Below are 18561 nucleotides of genomic sequence, written 5' to 3'. Positions count from 1 at the left end.
CCCCCCACCATGAGGCGACTCCAAACGCTGGCCCCCACAGCCTCCGACAGGGCCAGACCCAGAGCCACCCCCACCGTAGAGCAGCCCAGCCCCGCACCACGGGAAACCACAAAGAACCCGCAACCATCAGTCTCTCCCGGACATTTTCCACCTACACTAAGTGATGGAACTAAGCACAGGGGACCAGAGTGAATGAGATTCAGCTAAATGGTTCTTTGCGGGGGCAGACATTGTCTCACTACTGATGTGGTCAACTAAGAGATTTCTAAACTGCTGAATACACAGATTATTTTTGGTTTTCCAGTTCACAAGGATAGTTTTCTTTGCGATGCATAATGCTGTGCGTATCATGTGTGCAGAGTTAATTGCCATATTAATGTCACCCAAGTCACCTAGCAGACATAGTGCGGGGTTTGCAGGAATATTACATTTAAACCATGTTGACATGTCCACACATACCTGAAGCCAGAACCTGCGGACAGATGTGCAGGACCACAAGGCATGGAGATAGTTGTCAGGTGTGTTTTCATTGCAGTGTGGGCAGATGTTTGATTGTGACAGACCCATCCTGAACATCCTTTGTCCTGTATAATGAGTTCTATGCAGAATTTTGAATTGTATTAGTTGCATATTTGAATTCTTAGTCATTTTAAAGGTGTTTAAACATATTTGTGACCATTTATCTTGATTAAAGTTACTGGATAAGTCACCCTCCCATTTTGAAGCTGGAAGAATGATTGACTCATCTAGTTTAGATAATAGTCTATATGTTTTTGATAATAGCTTTGAGGCATTAAGATTCATGAATTCTACCACCCTAATAGGTAGCTGTAAGTTTAATTGATTAATGGAATATTTTTACATATAATAGATTTAAGCTGGTGATATTCTCAAAAAATTTTGCGACTGATTTCAAATTGTGAAGTGAGAATATTAAAGGTCCCATATTATGCAAAATTCACTTTTTAATGGTTTTGGAACAGTCATACTGGTCCCCCCGCATGTGTAGGAGACCCGTAAGTGTGAAACTCTTTCAGGCGCTCTCTCTCCCCCCTGCTCCACCTCTAGGGAAGTAAGCGCTGAAATGAGCTTGTTTGAAAGCGTGTACGTTATGACGTCATAAGGGACAATAACCACTCCCCACAGAGCGATGGACCCGCCTACCGGCTCTCAAAGCCCGCCCTCTAAAAATCACCTAGCGCCCAGTGTTTTTCCCTCTTCGGCAACCCTCGTTAGCGGACATGGCTAAGCGACAGAAGCACTGTTCTGTTTGTGGCTGCATAAATGAACACGAAAACGTTTTTTTACTTCCATCCACTGAACCCACGAGGACTGAGTGGATTAATTTTATTTTTGGAGGAAATGTACCCGGAAAACTTCCAAAGGTTTTGCATGTCTGTGGCCAGCATTTCAAAGAGGACTGTTTCCACAACATGGGGGCATGGAAAGCAGGCTTCGCCAACCATTTGAAGCTGAAGCCAGGTTCAATACCAACTGTCCGTGACACAGCTGGAGAGGTAAGAGCTGGCAGTTATTTTATCGTTTCAGCCTTATTAGTCTGATAGCTTGAAAATATATTAGCACTGTTGTAAATGTAGCCAAGTCACTGTTTCTACTGTTTGTATCCGGTGCCATTGTGCATCAGATTGATGGGTGTAGCTAGCTGTGTTCTCCGTGCGTCGCGGTTTGGGTCGGGATATTACTATTGATTTCAGTTACCATGTAAACAGGGGTAACTGTCTGCTCATTCATGTCAACAGGTTATTCCTAATCTTTCTGCAACCTAGAATATTGACCATAACCGGAATTTTCATGGCATGTAAACATAGTATTGTTTACATTGTGAACACCTAAATTACAGTTCATGGATGTTTTTCAGATTACAGTATCTAACATTCTGTGTGTTGTGTACATACAATATGTAAATTATTTTACTTTATTGCATTTGCTGTCAAAATGTTAGTGGTCTGCAGATGTTATAGATAATAATTTGAAAAGACATTATTGTAAACTAAGTTTTCTGTAAGCAGGCCAGCACATCCACTTCATCCTCTCAGATACATGCATTAGTGGATGTTGGATGCCAGACTGACCCACTGGACAGGTTGTCTGTCTGATTTTGTGGTTGGGCAACAGAGCAATGAAGTTGGTGGTAGTTACCACATGGAGAAAGAGGGCCTGGTGAGGAGTCTGGCATTGCTGGAAGCACGTGGTGTGACTCTTGATTGCATAGTCACAGACCGTCATCCACAAATTCAGAAGTTTCTCAGGGACAGAAACATCACCCAATACTACGATGTCTGGAACATGGCAAAAGGTAAATCTCCTTATCCTCTTTTTTTATCCATATCCTCATAGTAGCTGTCACTGAAAGTGCTTTATAAACAAAGTACTTATATGTATGATTTCAAAATGTATGCAAAAAAACCTAAGATTATTTGTGTACAAACCAAAACATTGTAGAGGTATAAGTCTTTAGTATTGGATACTTTGCAGTTGATTATCATATGGTGTACTTGACTTAGGACACAGGGATGTTTTTACTATAACTTTTCTATCTTACATGGATTTTAGGAATTTCAAAAAAACAGGAGAAAATCAGTAAGCAGAAAGGGTGTGAGAAACTTCAGAAGTGGTTGAAAAGCATAAACAACCACATTTACTGGACTGCGGCTACCTCAACCACTGGGCCTGAGAGAGTGGCAAAGTGGACCTCTATCGTGAACCATGTGCAAAACATACACACACATGAGGATCCTCTTTTCCCCAAATGCCTGCATGACGCCCGGCAGACACGGGACAAGAAGAAATGGCTCCAACCAGGTACTTAAGAAACTACAACTTATTACATTAGGCCTCATTTATAAGTCATGGTCAGATAGTAACTTAGAAGCTTTCAAATTCATCATAGATAGTAATAGTGATTTTATTCTCTGTTGTATTTCAAAATATGCTTCTTTTTTTTTTGTTCATAGCAACTCCACCATTCTACAAGTTGGAAAAGTTGCTGACCAACAAAAGAACTCTGAAGGATGTTTCCAAACTGAGCCCTCACCACCAGACATCATCATTGGAGGCTTTCCACAGCGTCATTCTTCGCTTTGCCCCAAAGAATGTTGTTTTTCCATTTATTGGAATGCTTTGCAGGTAAATCAAAATTTGTTCACGGAGTCATGACAGTGGTATCATAAACTTTGCTTCATTATCGACTTACGTGCGTCTGTTTTTTTGTTTTTTTTTTCTTTTCATGTACCTCCAGACTCTACCTGGCTGCGATGTACTACAATGAAAACGCAGACCGACCACAGGCCACAACCAAGGAAGGCGATCCTCTCTTCAAGGTTCACTTTCCAAAGGCTTTGAAAGGAGAATGCAGAGTAAAACCACATAAGACAGAGCCAACATTCAGTAAGTCTTACAATTCTTTTGATCTGTCAGAAAATATTTTGAACTTGATGTTATAATTATGGCTGTCATGTCTTTTTATAAATAATGAAAATCAAAGCATAATAAAAATAACTTTTGAAAAATAAATAAATAAAAAAAATTGAACAGGATATAACAGGATGTATTTAGCACAGTTTTAGTGTTTTCCAAAAAAGAAAATTTTCAATTACAATAAAAATAAATATCATCTTTTTGCTTGTGTTTTGTGAAACAGGGTATGTTGCTGACATGATGGACCTCATATTTGAAAAAGTCCTTGTGGACACGACACCGTACACAGATGCACTCTTGTCCATCCATGTACCGGAGGACCTCACAGCCCAGTATGAGCGGCCTGAGAAGGAGGAGGTCATTGCCAGCTATGTGTCCCGATTTAATCGAGGGCCAGTTTAAATCCCACATAGTGGCCTTCTGCATCAGGGAATTCCCTGTGGATTCGCAGTACCACACAAGCTGGAATCACAACACGAATTCTTTGTCCCAGGAAGCCCCAGCACCGGCTCACAAAGCTGCGATATGCCAAATACCTGAAACGACTAAAAACAATGGACAAATTATTTATCATTTCAGAGATTTGTTTAAAATCACTTTCATTATGCTGATTGCTTTCTACATTTCCCCCGAGTTCCTGTGAGCTTTATGCACAGCTCCAGTACTTCCTGATATTCAGTAAACTCCTTTATGTCCTGTCTCTTTTTACTGGATGAACTGATAAATCCTGGTGAGTCTGACTATTTACTGAAGTCAGACTCACCAGGATTAATAAGTTCATCCAGTAATGAGAGACCAGATATGTAGGAGTCTGCTGAATATCAGGAAGGACTGGAGCTATGCATAAAGCCTTTTGTGACATTTATTTGTGTTTTTCTGTTTATTTATTTGTTTGGTTTTTGATGTGCTGGTGGGGGATATTAATAAATAATTTGAAGTGTGTCATGACTCAGATCATTAGCAATTTTTGAATGTTACTCTTTCATGTATTTGTTTCACATTTATGTCTGATGAAGCAAATAAATGAGGATTTCACAGCATTTAGAGTTTTTATTCAGGCTAATACATTTTGTGAAGTAAATCATACCGGTGTATGCCTCTGAGCTGCAAACGACCATAGTCAGCTCTGTATATTTGGCTGGCATTCTGCAGGGAGTATATGTTTAGGCAGACCGGCTCAAACCCTGGATGGTCTACCATACATGTAAGGTCTTCATCAACCTCCTGTAGCCGCCTGGTGACCTACAGAAAATAGTGATATTGTAATTTGTAAGTCGAACTATTAGCATAACTACACGAGTTAGCTCTCATATTAGTATTGGCGTTCTTACCTGTGGGATCTCCAAGCAATAAACACATTCAGCTTCTGTTGGCATGGTTTCACAGTTTCCACAGGTGCACCTATCCACAATATATTGAAAAACTTTCAGAAAGTGACACAGTATGTGTTTGTGACAGTAAAAAGCTGCCGTTAGCTACATTGTACCAAATATGAAAAAAACTTGACAACATATTTAGAGACAATATTTACAACTAACCATGCAGAAACTCCCTGCTGCAGCCACAGAGTTTGACCCTCCTCAGATATCTCTCCTTCTGGGTCCGACTCTGGCTCAAACTGGTAAGGGAGAACGACAGCGTCTCTACCAGTTGCCATAACGCTGCTGTTCACGAGAGCGGCATGAACGGGCATCATCCATGAACATAGTTACAAAAGAGGGGGAAAAAATTCAAGACAGGGACTAATGGAATGGCTGAAATTTTACTGGCTGGACGAGTAAAAGTCACACTAACCTTTCACTAACGTCCTGTTAGTCTTCTTGCTCGAACTTCTTCAGGAATGGGTTCCGGTGTTCCGGCGTTTGTTTATCCTTCACTACGCTGTAATCAGCGTCTAGTAACCGCTAAGGCCTAACCTGTCAATCACCTCATGACGAGCGATGCGATGGGCGGAGCCAACAGCTGAGCTGCTCCACCAGGGTTCCGCCCACCATAAACGGCACATTTCTGAAGCTGCTAAAAAGAGGGAGGTGAAGAGAAGCCGCTGCACTCAAACTGAGGGTCGATTTGTCCATACCATGGCGGAAATATTTCATTTAGATATTAATGAATGGTCTCAGATTGGGAATAAAGTGTATAATATGGGACCTTTAAATGAGAAGTTTCCAATTTCTATTATGTGTTTTATTCCTTTATTTTTCCATTGAGTAAAATTGATAAGCTTTTTGTTTTGCAGGATGTCAGGGTTGTTCCAGAGGGGTGTAAACTTACATGGAAAAAGTGATGATTTGGTTATTTTTTGAAATTCCCACCAAGCCACTAAAGAGGAACTGGTATTAATGCTTTTAAAACACATGTGTTTTGATGGTTGAGCTGATGAATGGCAGGTCAGAGAAAACCAGATCCTTACAAAATGCTTGCTCTACATCTAACCATGATTCATCCAGACTGCTAGGTTTAAGCCATTTGGAGATATACTGCAGCTTGTTAGCTAAGAAAACATGATTAAAGTTGGGTAGCTCCAATCCACCTCTATCTTTAGTCTATTGTAAAGTTTTAAAACTGATACGTGATGGCTTATTTTTCCATAAAAATTTAGATATATGTGAGTCCAGTGACTTAAACCAGCTGGAGGATGGTTTAGTGGGTATCATTGAAAACAGGTAGTTTACTTTAGATAGAACCATCATTTTAACTGTGGCAACCCTCCCCATGAGTGATATGGGTAAGCGCCTCCACCGTGAGAGATCATCCTCTATTGCTTTAAGTAGCTGGACATAATTTAGCTTTGTTAGTTCTAATAACCTGGGGGAAATGTTTATGCCTGGATATCTAATGTTTCCAGACTGTATTGTAGTATTGGATGTGTTTTGTAGGTCACAGTTGATGGGCATAATAATAGTTTTAGACCAGTTAATAGAGTAGTCAGATATTGATGAGAATGTGTTAATAAGTGTGATTGTCTGGGGGAGAGATGTCGGTGAGTTCTGGAGGAAAAGTAATACATCATCTTGTGTGTGTGTGAAGCAGAAAGCAGCTTTGTGTTGGAGTGTGTGAATGTTTCAGAGAGAAACTGTGGAGAGCTGCCACTGTTTCCCAGATTCCTCCTTTTAGCTGATGAGGGAAAGTTTAGCAGTGAGGACGTTTGCTGGAATTTACTTTGGAAAAATCCAGGAATTTCTTCTGACTGGAATCTGATCTGCAGAGAATCCAGCTGATCCACAACGTAACTACAGATTCGTACAGTCACACTATTTTTAACTGTATCTTTTAATATCCTGGTTTTATAAAGAACAGTTTTAACCAGAAATTTAGAGAAGGCTTGACCGCGTGCAGATCCTGCCTGATCCGCCTGCAACTGGGTCCTCACCGCCACCAACACACAACAGGGCAGCTTCCTGGTTACCGGTGAGTCATGGCTCCACTTACCTCGACATCCAGTTGTGAAAGCTGCATCAACCTGAGCCAGAAGGTGATCGAGCTGGAACAGAGAATTTCCACTCTTTACCAGATCCAGGAGGCTGAACACGAACTGAATACAATCCTCCTCGGCCAAACTAAAGCCGCGGCTACCAGCGCTCAGCTAGCCGACACAGCACCCTATCAAGGGGATGTGTCCCGGGCTCCCACCAATAGTTCATCCAGGCACACAAACACAGCAGATGCCTGCGTTGCTGGTGCTCCTGTCATTGGTGAGAACCGCTGGTTCCAACTTGGCGCTAGACCCAGAGTTCCGGTCAGCTCCACTCCACTCCAGCCGGAGCCGTGGACCGAGGTCGGGACCCGCAACGGCTGCAGAAGGGACCGGGCGAGCCGTCTTTCATGCTCTCCCCTCACTGACGGCGTACCCCTGGAGAACAAGTTCAACGTCCTGGATCTTGTGGATTTTCCTCCCCTGGCCGCTGGCCCTTGCCATCCTGCTGTGTCACCGGGGTCGCTACCATCCTGCTCCCGGAGCCGCGACGGGCAGTCCCACGCTGCTGTCAGAACTCGCCGCAGGGAGCTGCACTTTACTCCGGCTCCACGGAGAAGCAGGCCCATGGAGCAGCCGCGGACCAGCTCCCACCTGCCGGACAACCGCCCCCGCGATTCGGCTGTTTCATCGCCGTCCAGATCACACCACCGGCGCCTCGATGTGGATGTCATGGGTGGGCGAACCACCGGCCCCCCTTGTCCCCCGGCGGATCCTCCTCACTCCACGCTCATTATCGGGGATTCCATCGTGAGGAACGTGCGGATGAGGGGGGCGCTCACCCTGTCGTTCCCGGGAGCCACTGTTATGGACATCGCCGACAGAATCCCGGGCATCCTGAGGTCCCAGCCGCAGGCCAACAGGATCATAATCCACGTCGGCACCAACGATATCCGTAAACAGCAGTCCGAGCTGTTAAAGCTGGATTTCCTTCATCTTTTCACGTTGCTTGGACAATATCAGGTTAATGTTTTTATTTCTGGCCCCACCCCCACTTGCGGCAGAGGGATAGGCTGCTTCAGCAGGCTGCTCAGCCTCAACACCTGGCTCTCCTCCGCCTGTAGTTCCCACAGCCTGGGTTTTATTAACAACTTTGATGCTTTCTGGGAGCGGAGGCATCTTTTTGGGGCTGACGGGCTCCACCGTCTTCTGTCCGCCAATTTGGCATTTGGTGTACAGCACTCCTGCTCCCAGCCCACTCATTACACCAAACCCACTGCACCTGCTGACCTGTCCGTCACGGATTGATGTCCCCCTGGTCCCAGCTCCTACTTACTCAGTTCCACTTTTAACAGCAAAGTTCGCAATACTGGACTTGGACCTAACATTCCTCCACACAGTTCATCAATTCGTGTCATTATCACATTCAGAGAGCAACCACACCACCACAAACCATATCATACTGTAAACATCAATAATCTCAGGCCTCTTCCAAAATGTCAACCAGTACCTGCCTTTTCAGTTCAAATGTCACCAGTCACACTCAACATGGCACTTTTAAATATACGCTCTCTGTTAAATAAGTCTTTTATTGTCAATGACCTGATTTTAGACAACAAACTAGACTGTTTGTTTTTAACTGAAACATGGTTGGGTATGGATGCACCTGTTGTTCTAGCTGAGGCCTCCCCGCCAAATTTTAGCTATTCTTTTTCTATAAGAACTGGTAGGAAAGGTGGTGGCACAGCATCTTTAACCAATAACACTCTCACCACCAAACAGATTTTATTTGATAATTTTACCACTTTTGAATATCACGCCATTGTTTTTAGCAGCCCTCCAGTTTTATGTGTCACCGTTTATAGACCTGCTCTCTGGTCTTCCCAAAAAGAGTACTGCACCTCTACAACGCCTACAGAACTCAGCTGCTCGTGTGCTGACGAAGACCAGAGGGCGGGCCCACATTACACCGGTTTTAGAATCACTGCATTGGCTCCCCGTGTGTTTCAGGATCAATTTTAAGGTTCTCTTATTGGTTTTTAAATGTCTTAATGGTCTTGGGCCTTCTTATCTTTTAGATTTGCTTTTACCTTATGAACCCTCACGGCCCCTGAGGTCTTCCGGTACTGGCCTCTTGACTGTACCTAAAGTCAGGACACATACTCATGGAGAGGCAGCTTTCCAGTGGTATGGCCCTCGTCTCTGGAACAGCCTGCCGGAGGAGCTCAGGGCTGCAGAGAATGTTAATGTTTTCAAGAGCAGGCTCAAGACCCACCTTTTTAATTTAGCTTTTACTTAATATTTATTCATTTTATTTTTATTTATTTTATTCCCCTAGCCTATTTATTTTTCTATGTTAACCCATTTTTATTTATTTTATGCTTTTATTCTGTTTATATTATTTTTAGGTTATTTCCCCAGTGTTTCCTCGGAGGGGGCTCTCTGCACCGGGGGCTTTCATCGGCTGTGGCTGCTGCGGCTCTGTCCTGCGGGTTCTTTCAGTCTGGTTGGGTGGCTCCTCTGCCTCTCAATTGGCCGTGTGCCCTGGGTCGGTGTCATGGCGGTCGTGGTCGGTGGGCGGCTCCCGGTGCAGACGGCTCCCTGTGATAGTGTTTCCTTACCAGGCTCATCTGTGCTCAACCTCACATTAGTCTTTTAATATGTGCAAGTATGTGTGTGTATGTGTATGTGTATGCTTGCTTGTACACAAGCGGGGAGGGAGGGGGTTATCTGTGGGGGTGGGGGAGGGGGGTTGTATTAACCATGGAAAGCACTTTGTGCTGCATTCTTGTATGAAAAGTGCTATATAAATAAAGATTGATTGATTGATTGAAGACTTATCTTGTGTTTTATATTTTTGGCATGGATTCCTTTAATCTCTTTATTTTGTCTTATGGCAGCAGCTAGGGATTCAATAAAAACAGCAAAGAGTGATGGAGAAAGCGGGCAGCCCTGTCTGGTGCCTCTCTGCAAACAGAAGCTTGGAGAAGTTTGATCACTGGTCTTCACACATGCATTTGGGTTGCTATATAATATTTTTATCCAATCTATGAAAGATGATCCAAACCCAAATTTGTTTAACGTTCCACATAAAAATTTCCAGTTTACTCGGTCAAACGCTTTTTCTGCGTCTAAAGAAATGACTGTGGATTCCAGATTATGTAGAGTAGAATAATCTATGATGTTAATTAATCTGCGCATGTTAGTACAGGAATGTCTACCTTTAATAAAGCCTGTTTAGTCAGGATTTATTATTAGAGGGGTTATCTTTTCTATTCTTCTGGCCAAAGCTTTGCTAATTATTTTGAGATCTACATTTATTAATGAAATTGGATGGTAACTGGATGGAAGTGTCAGGTCTTTACCTGGTTTTAATAGTAGAGTAATATTGGCTAGGTTCATATTTGAAGGTATTTTTTGTTTTTCCCTTATTTCTAATATCATATTGTAGAAAGTGGGTGCCAGCATTGTCCAGAATTCTTTGTAGAATTCTGCTGGGTAACCATCTGGACCTGGAGCTTTATTGTTGGGCATATGCTGGAGAGCTTCTTGGAGTTCGCCGACTGAAAGGGAGGAATCCAAGACCATTTTATTTTCATGTTTTAATTTTGGAAGATTGATGTTACTAAGAAATTTATCAGTGTTGTCATCTGTTGTAGTTAGTTGTGATGTATATAATGTTTTATAGAATTCTTTGAAAGTGTTATTTATCTTGTCAGGGTCGTGGCTGATGTTTCCTTCTGGATCTCTGGCCGAGGAGATGGTTGTTTTCTCCTTCTTTGTTTTTAACTGATTAGCCAGGAACCTTCCAGATTTGTTGCCATGCTCAAAGTTCTCCAAGCAAAGTATTTGCACCACTATTATTTCATTAAGTTTAAGTTTAGCTTTCCTTATAACATTTAGTATGTGTTCTTCTGGGGAGACATGGTAAGCGTCCTTTAAGGATTTAATTCTGAGTTCCAGCTCTGAGATTCTCAAAGTTTCCTTCTTTTTCTTATGAGAAGAGAAGGAAATTATTTTCCCTCTCATTACTGCTTTTCCTGCTTCCCAAAGAACACACGCTGAAGTTTCTGGCAAGTCGTTGTTTTCTAGATATAAGGACCATTCTCTTTTCAAGTAGCTGATAAACTCAGGATCTTTAAGTAATGACGTATTAAATCTCCAGTTTCTAGCTGCTGGTTTATTGCTCTTACTTCTCAGAGTGAATGATACTGGTGCGTGATCACTAATGCTAATAGGATGGATTCTGATTTCTGACATGTCATTCATCAGCGAGCTGCTAGTTAAGAAATAATCTAATCTAGAATAGGAATTGTGAACTGAAGAGAAGAAGGTGTATTCTCTTAGTGTGGGAGGGTGAGAGCGCCAAGCATCACAGAGACCAAAATCCTTCATGTACTGTTTCACAGTTTCTGAGGATTTCCAGACTCGATGTATGGAAGCCCGAAAGATTCATAATTAAATAAATAAATACAACATTTTGAAATAAATATCATTTTAATAAATAACAAACAAATATTTAATATGACTATGAAATTGTAAAATGGGGCAGTATTAAGGTGAAATATATTTCAATATTCTTTAATTTTCACTTTTTCAAAAATAAATTATTTTCACAATATCATACTTAATATAATAATGCCTGTTTTAAAATTTTCTCAAGATTTTATGAATTTATTTATTTTAAAAAAATTAAAAAAAAACTTTTTTTTTTTAATTTTATTTTACAAAGTCGGTTTTTATTTTATAATGCTCTTTTCCAAAATGGTCTATTTATTTCACAATGTCGTTTTTCAGCAGAATGATTTAATCTGTCAATCAAAGCAGACAAGGCGGAGCCAGTTAAGTGATTGGCTGCTCCTTTACCCAGGCATAAGCAGCAGCACATGCTGTATCGATTCAAGCCATTCAAGCACTTAAACTGGATAACTAGTCTTGCTGAAGCGCGACAAGTGGATGACGGGTTTGAAAAGCTATGGCTGCAGGAGAAAAGTCCGTTTCTGTGTTACTCAGAGAGGTCGCTTATCGGTTGGATGTCAATATAAGGCCTTTACCTCATTCTGAAATAGGATCACAGCAACAGCAGCACCGTGTTTTTGATGATTTGGTATTTGGACTAAGTTGACACAACAGTCCAGCATCAAGGCTACCAAATGCTAATGCTAGCGCAGGTGGCCACGCTCCACGAACCCCAGTACAAGGTAAGTAACCCTTGAAGGTATACATGCTTCTTTATTTTTTGTGCATTGATCCGGTCTGACAGCTTAACACAATAACACACATAGATTCATTGTTAACCCCCGCCCCCCCCCCCCTTTTTTTAAAACGTGATTGAAGTTCACATGAGTAACGCAATGTACATGGAAACTTGTTGAACATAATCAGACATTTAGTGTGGCAAACCATGGCTACCCAGCCTTCCTCTCTGGCAAAACCACCAAGTGACTGACAACCCCTTTTGACTACTCACCTGTTGCAGGTTGCAAGTGATTCACATCACCATAACAACCAAATGAAACAATCCCACAAATCATTTCCCAAAACAATACGGCTCCTATATTGATCTTTAAGCATAGTAAAGCAGACAACAACAACTAAATCATGATCATGAAGTGATACCATCATTTTTTATTATGATTGCACTTTAATTCCATTTTTCTTTGGCACTTTGTAATTTTCTGTTTTTTCACGTTTTAAAGCAGAGGTCGCAAGATTGTTTGCCCCTTACAGAGCAAGGCCATCCTCAACACCTTCACCTCTGGCCTCCCAATCATCCAAGAATGCCTGCCACGTCACATACACACACACATTCTTCTGCTTATGTGATCACATGTCGGACACAGTACCAACCAAAGCAGTTAAATATGAACTAACGGCAGCTGGACTTGGGGAAAAACGAATCTCATTTCAAGGTGATGTGACATGTCAGAGTTTAAGGAGAAAAGAAAATGTATAAATTTATAACATGAATATGTATTGATATTGTATAACTACATGTAATCTATTGTGCAGCAAGGGATGATGATCCACTAATCTTCAAGGCGACCACTGAGGATAACTATCCTCAACTTAATGACACAGGAGGGTTTGAATTGCTGAGAATTTCAGGGACAACACGAAGCTGTAACCTGGGCTCAATCCCATGCCCAGACACTGGATATACAGTACGCTATCCCTTTGACAGGAATTGGACAAGCAGTAATCTACATAAGACCACTACAGAAAAGTATCCCTTTGGAAAATGTGAGTGATTTTTTACTAATAAATACAGAGAATATTTAAATAGGCAAATATACATAATGTTTTTATCATTATCAGAAACGTATATAAAGTATACATTATTCTTTTTTTTATTTTAGAGTTCCTGCACCCTCCAGCAACAAGGGCCACTCACAAAATGTCTGAGCTGTGACACAGACATTCCCTTAAATAAAATGAAAAACCACATCAGCAAATGCACAAGGTAGGGTATTGTGTTTTTATTTGTATTTAACATTTTTCCCACAAAAATATTAATAGTAAATCCACTTTGTACATTGTTGATAGGTTTAAAATATTTGTTAATCCTCACAGCTCACTGAATGGTGCAGAACCTCGGTTGGTTACTGAGACTCAGGCTAGGCAGGCTGATAATTCCACCGTAGGGATAGAGGTCCCATCCTGTAGCAGCAGCAATGCCTGGAACCTCTGCAGCAGTGCGGTGGAACAGGATGTTGTTATCTTGGCATCTACCACTGTCTCAACAAGAGCTGAGCAATCTTCACATGACATGGTAGAGCCTCAAGATGCAGCATCTCGTCCATATGAAGAAATATCAAGTGTAGGGGAAACACCAGGTAGTCAAAGCAGAGATAAACAGTTGAGGATATACATGATTATAAAGCTCAGAATTACATGAATTAGGGTAAAATTATTCTATTTGTTAATCCACCCTATCTAATCTAAGTTTGTGTTTCAGAGTGGAAATGTGAAGCTGATGGAACCAGAGCTGCATGGCTCTACAAGTCTAAATTACTTGCACAGCATGAGACCAGAAAGGCTGTTGTCCTGCGAATGGATTTGAGGGAAAGTATAATGGATCAAGAGAGATCACTTATCTCCTTTTACAAAGAGCCAAAGGTCGAGTGGGCAAGCCCTGTCTGCTGCAAACTGGAAGGTATTGCCATCATACTGGGGAAGTACTAGTTAAATATATGTCTACAAAGTTTGCTTGGTTAGTCTTTCTTAATTTATTTTTTGTCCCAGGAGATGCAGCTGTCGGGGAAGGGGTGAAGAGATTCTTCTTCTCAAAGATGATTTCTCTAGTACAGTTTGGTTTTCATTTGAACTTTGGTATGTGATTTACAATGACGAGAGAAAGTATAGTTAAGTGGAGCAGTGAATAAGTCAAATATAACGTTGCCATTTTCTGTTCAGGGAACACGGACATTACAAGATTGTTTGATGGAGAACCAGATCACTTGACACCATCTACCTCTCAAACTCTGCTGGAGAGTGACATGTTCTTAGTGGCAGGTAAAGTATTGTGTAGAAATGGAAAAGGCTCAGCACTATTACTGTCACATTCTAATAACTAAAATTGTAAAGACAAAGTTGAAGCTATGCATCAGTCTACTGTAGATAATCAGACAAAATTTGAGGGAGAATTCTGTAAGATGTTTCCTAAATAGCCACGTTGCAAGCTTTGTTATTAACATTGTAATGACATGCTTAGTGAATTTTGGTGTTTGAATTTAGGAAGAATGATGGGCCATTCGTTCATTCATGGTGGACCGTGTGTGTCTGGGATGAGTCCTGCAATCATTCATGTCCTTTTCGGTGGTTCACCTGAAACGGCTACAATTCAGATTGAGGATGCCCGGAAATTGATATTGATATCCGCAGCACTATTCAGCTGGTTTGGAATTTAGTTCCATTTATTTGTAATAAATGGAAAATGTTTTTTCTTTAAATATTAAATTTACAATGGTGTGTTCTGTAGAATGGTATCACTGTTTATTACTCATTAATTAACTTTTTATTTATAAATAGCTTGACAGCAGTGCTGAATTAACAGAAAAGGAAAAAAGCAATGTTCTCGAGCTGGCACTTTCTTGGGACCTGCCAGGTGTCACACAAACCAATCGACGGTGGCTGTATGAAAGTCTTTTATTCCATGCTGTGAGTTATGGTTTGTTCTAATCAGGAGCTTTTGTTGTTAAATTTGAAAGCAAAACCAAAATTCCAAAAAAGATGAGTTGCTTCATAAAGGTTAAAGACATTTGAGTATTTAAACTTAAAAGTGTGTAGTAGAGCACTCTGTAAACTGAAGAATTTTTTGGTCCCACCATTTCAGGTCATGACTCGAACAAGTCGCCAGGTAAAGCAGCTGAGGAAAGGGCTCAAGGAGACCATGGTTTGGCCGCTTCTCACAGAGAGAGCTGACATTATTCCCCTGTTCTTACCAAGTGAATCAGAGACTGCTCCCACTGGTGAGGTAAAGTGCAACCTTACCCCTTTTTCAAATCTGAAGAAAGCACAAAGCTTAAAAAGTAATATGAATATGACAATTGCCACAAGTATTGTGGTGTTTACAATGTTTCCCAAATTTCCCTGAGGACTCTCCAAGGGGATTAATAAAGTATTTCTATTCTATTCTAAGTATTACAGAAAAATTTTAAATGTAAACCAGTTTGACATGCTTGGCGGACAAATCTAATAACAATCAAAAGAAAGATTTATCAGTACTGTACTGTTTCATGCAGTCTGTCCTAGAAAAGATTGTGTGGCCTGTAATGGAAGATGATGAAGATGAGGAAGAATGCGCTGTTGAGGACCAGTGCAGAGTAATGGGGTACCTTCGGTCTTTCATTGAAAATGGTGAGTCTCTTACAGTTATGTAACATCCCATACATTGTAACCAAGTACAATAATATAGGATGTTGTCAGAAACAACCTCTTTCTCGCAGCATCATGTGAACAACATAAGGACCTTCTGAAATTCTGGACTGGATGGGAAGTCCTGCCCACAGAAATGACTGTAGAAGTGGTGAATAGCCAAGGTCTTCCTAAGTCTTCCACCTGTTTCGAGGTCCTGCGTCTTCCTGCACATTACCAGAACTATGAGTCATTTTCTGTGGATATGCAGGCATGTCTCAAATCCTCTGACTCAGGTTTTGGTCTGGTTTAGGATTGATATAAACTGCAATGGAGTTGTGTTTGTTGTTCCTTTACTGCACTATGTGTGAGTTCCAGTTAATTATACAGACAGGGAAAAATACAGATACACCTACATAAAGATTTCAGTAATGTGAAGTGACATGAAGTCATTTTTCCATTCATTTGGGTCCAGAAATCATATTACACAATCCTGATGTTGTCATTTAAGTCTTGGTTTAATAACTTGTCTAATACATTAACAAAGAATAGATATTTCTCAATTTGACATAACATCTTCTGTTTTTTAGGTGATTATTTTCCTTCCATTTCGAGTTAAATTGAGAATTAAACACGCTCAATGGGCTATTAGACTTTTGGACCCCTCTGTATTTTTATTTTTTTTTTGTTAATATTTGCCTCATACAGATGCAATACATACATGTAGTGGAAAATTAAGGCATAATCATAGCGCATGCATTCTAATAAACCTGTGTTGTTACATGTGTACAAATTTATGTACACAGCTGGCACAGAGGTTTGTATCTGAAAACGTTTGCTAGGTTTCCACAGTTGTTCCAGTGGTTAAAAAAGGATTTAAGTTTGAGAATCTGTTACAAGAGCACACAGATGTAAACACAGTGTGTGACAGCAGCAGCTATTGTACTGTTTGTCTGTCATTCAGAAATGAATAAAGGAGACACACTACATGGTCATATACAGTGTCTTTATTACTGTGACGTAGCTGAATGAAAGTTAAGTTCCCACAGATTAGCAATCGGACTATTAGAGGAAGGATGACTTATATCGGACAATGAGTATATATTTTACAAAGTAACTACATGAGTAATGACAAAGTGATGCATCTTGCACTCTCAGTTCAAAAGTTGCTATGAAGCAAATGTTTGAGTGCATGAACAGTTTGAATGTAAACTTGCAAAGCCTGCCTGAGTGGAACGTTGGTGTGTGGTAATTCTGCAAGTTCTTGTTGACTGACACGGGACAAAAACACCTAAGATCCGGAGAGATCCAAGAGGATACAAGTCTCCGTATCCGCGGCACCTCCGGACTGTTTCCGGGTATATACGGGAAGATTGGTGTGTAACAGATCCTATTATAGGATACCCTCCGTATACACATCTATAATAAATCCTAGTATGGGATATGCCGCGGAAACACATCTGTGATAGATCCTAGCATTGGATACCCTCCATATACACAACTTTAAGAAATCCTAGTGTATGGCATTCTCCGTATACACGTCTCTCGCAGATCCTACGTCATATTCTCCGCATTCGTTTCTGTGACAGATCCTATAAGATATCCTCCATACATACGTCTGGAACAAATCCCATAACCCACCTCATATACAACTTAATTTTGCCCTCTCTGATGACCCTCGTTCATTTTTACCCCTTTAAATGACAGTTTGTTTGAATTATTTATTTATTATTCACTATAACCGTGGCAACAGAAACTCAGACGCCGTGCTGCAGACGCGCCAGATCATGTCTGTGAGGCATTGCTATGAAAGCAGGTGCAGGGCAGCAATCATCTCCCTTCTCTCCACTGATCAGGTCTAATACAAAAGCTGCGGCCGACCGGGCTGCAGGTTCTGTGTTAGAGCCGAAACACGCCACATCACGTCTGTGACGGGGCGTCGCAATGAAAGCAGCCTGCAGGCTTATGTAACGATGTAGGAAACTATCTTTGGACTTTGACTGTTTGAAACAAGTTGTCGCATCATCCTCTGGACACACACAAGCTGTAAGAGATGCACCTGCCCTCTGAAATGTTATGTTTGTGTCACGCAACTGCGGCCGACCAAGCTGCATGCATGATGAGCGACGAGGAGACGGACACTGAAGACAAAGACGTGTGGAAAGCATATCCACCTGAATGGAGGGCAACAAGACTCACGGATATGTTAGAAAGGTGTCAGCACCACCTCGTTGACCTACAAAAGATGTCCTCCAGGATGGTGCACCGGAGAGCGCCCAGTGGTGTATATAGCCAGAGGCAGCCGCTGAGAGGAATCAGATCCATTTATTTGAAATAAAACTGTGTGCTTTAATTAAGAAAAAAAGAAAAACATTGGTCTGTTTTTCATGTCTGACATGTTTTCATTCAGCTATGCAGTTTTGTAGATGCACCTGATTTATTAGACTTCATTCTATTCTGTTCCCACTGTTCATTTAATAATGCTGATATTCTTTATACAGTTTAATCTGACAATGTAATTTTATAAATGGTTGCTGAAATAGTAATGTGTAACTTGGTCAAATGATTTGTACAACATGATGATGGTACACAAACCAAGATTAAAGACTGTCACATTATAACTATGATTGTGATGTTTGAAACTGACTGTCATGTTTTGGTGTGTGTCTGTGTTTGCAGGTCAGGGTGAGCAGGTTACCATGGGGACTGAGGGCGGAGTCTGGAGCCACAATTACTACCACCTGCAGCTCATCAGCAGGCTCGTTACCTGACTCTACTCCCTGCTATTTAGGGGCAAGCAGGAGCTCCAGTCTTCGCCAGATTGTCACACTCTACTGCGTGGTAACCAGGCCATT

The 18561-nt window shown here is 41.3% G+C and overlaps 2 long non-coding RNA genes across 2 annotated transcripts; both read left to right on the top strand.

Moving 5' to 3' along the window:
• The first annotated feature begins 3007 nt into the window (after positions 1-3007).
• Positions 3008-3708, top strand: LOC121646575. Its single transcript, XR_006011659.1, has 3 exons — positions 3008-3147; positions 3260-3408; positions 3662-3708. It is a non-coding gene; the product is annotated as an uncharacterized LOC121646575 (long non-coding RNA).
• Positions 3709-13042: 9334 nt separating this feature from the next.
• On the top strand, positions 13043-14211 carry LOC121646576. Its single transcript, XR_006011660.1, has 4 exons — positions 13043-13093; positions 13210-13313; positions 13809-14006; positions 14096-14211. It is a non-coding gene; the product is annotated as an uncharacterized LOC121646576 (long non-coding RNA).
• The last annotated feature ends 4350 nt before the right edge of the window (positions 14212-18561 follow it).

The sequence above is a fragment of the Melanotaenia boesemani genome, chromosome 9 (genome assembly GCF_017639745.1).
Source record: "Melanotaenia boesemani isolate fMelBoe1 chromosome 9, fMelBoe1.pri, whole genome shotgun sequence".
NCBI classification, from domain to species: Eukaryota; Metazoa; Chordata; class Actinopteri; order Atheriniformes; family Melanotaeniidae; genus Melanotaenia; species Melanotaenia boesemani.
This window is presented reverse-complemented; position numbering and strand designations above follow the sequence as displayed.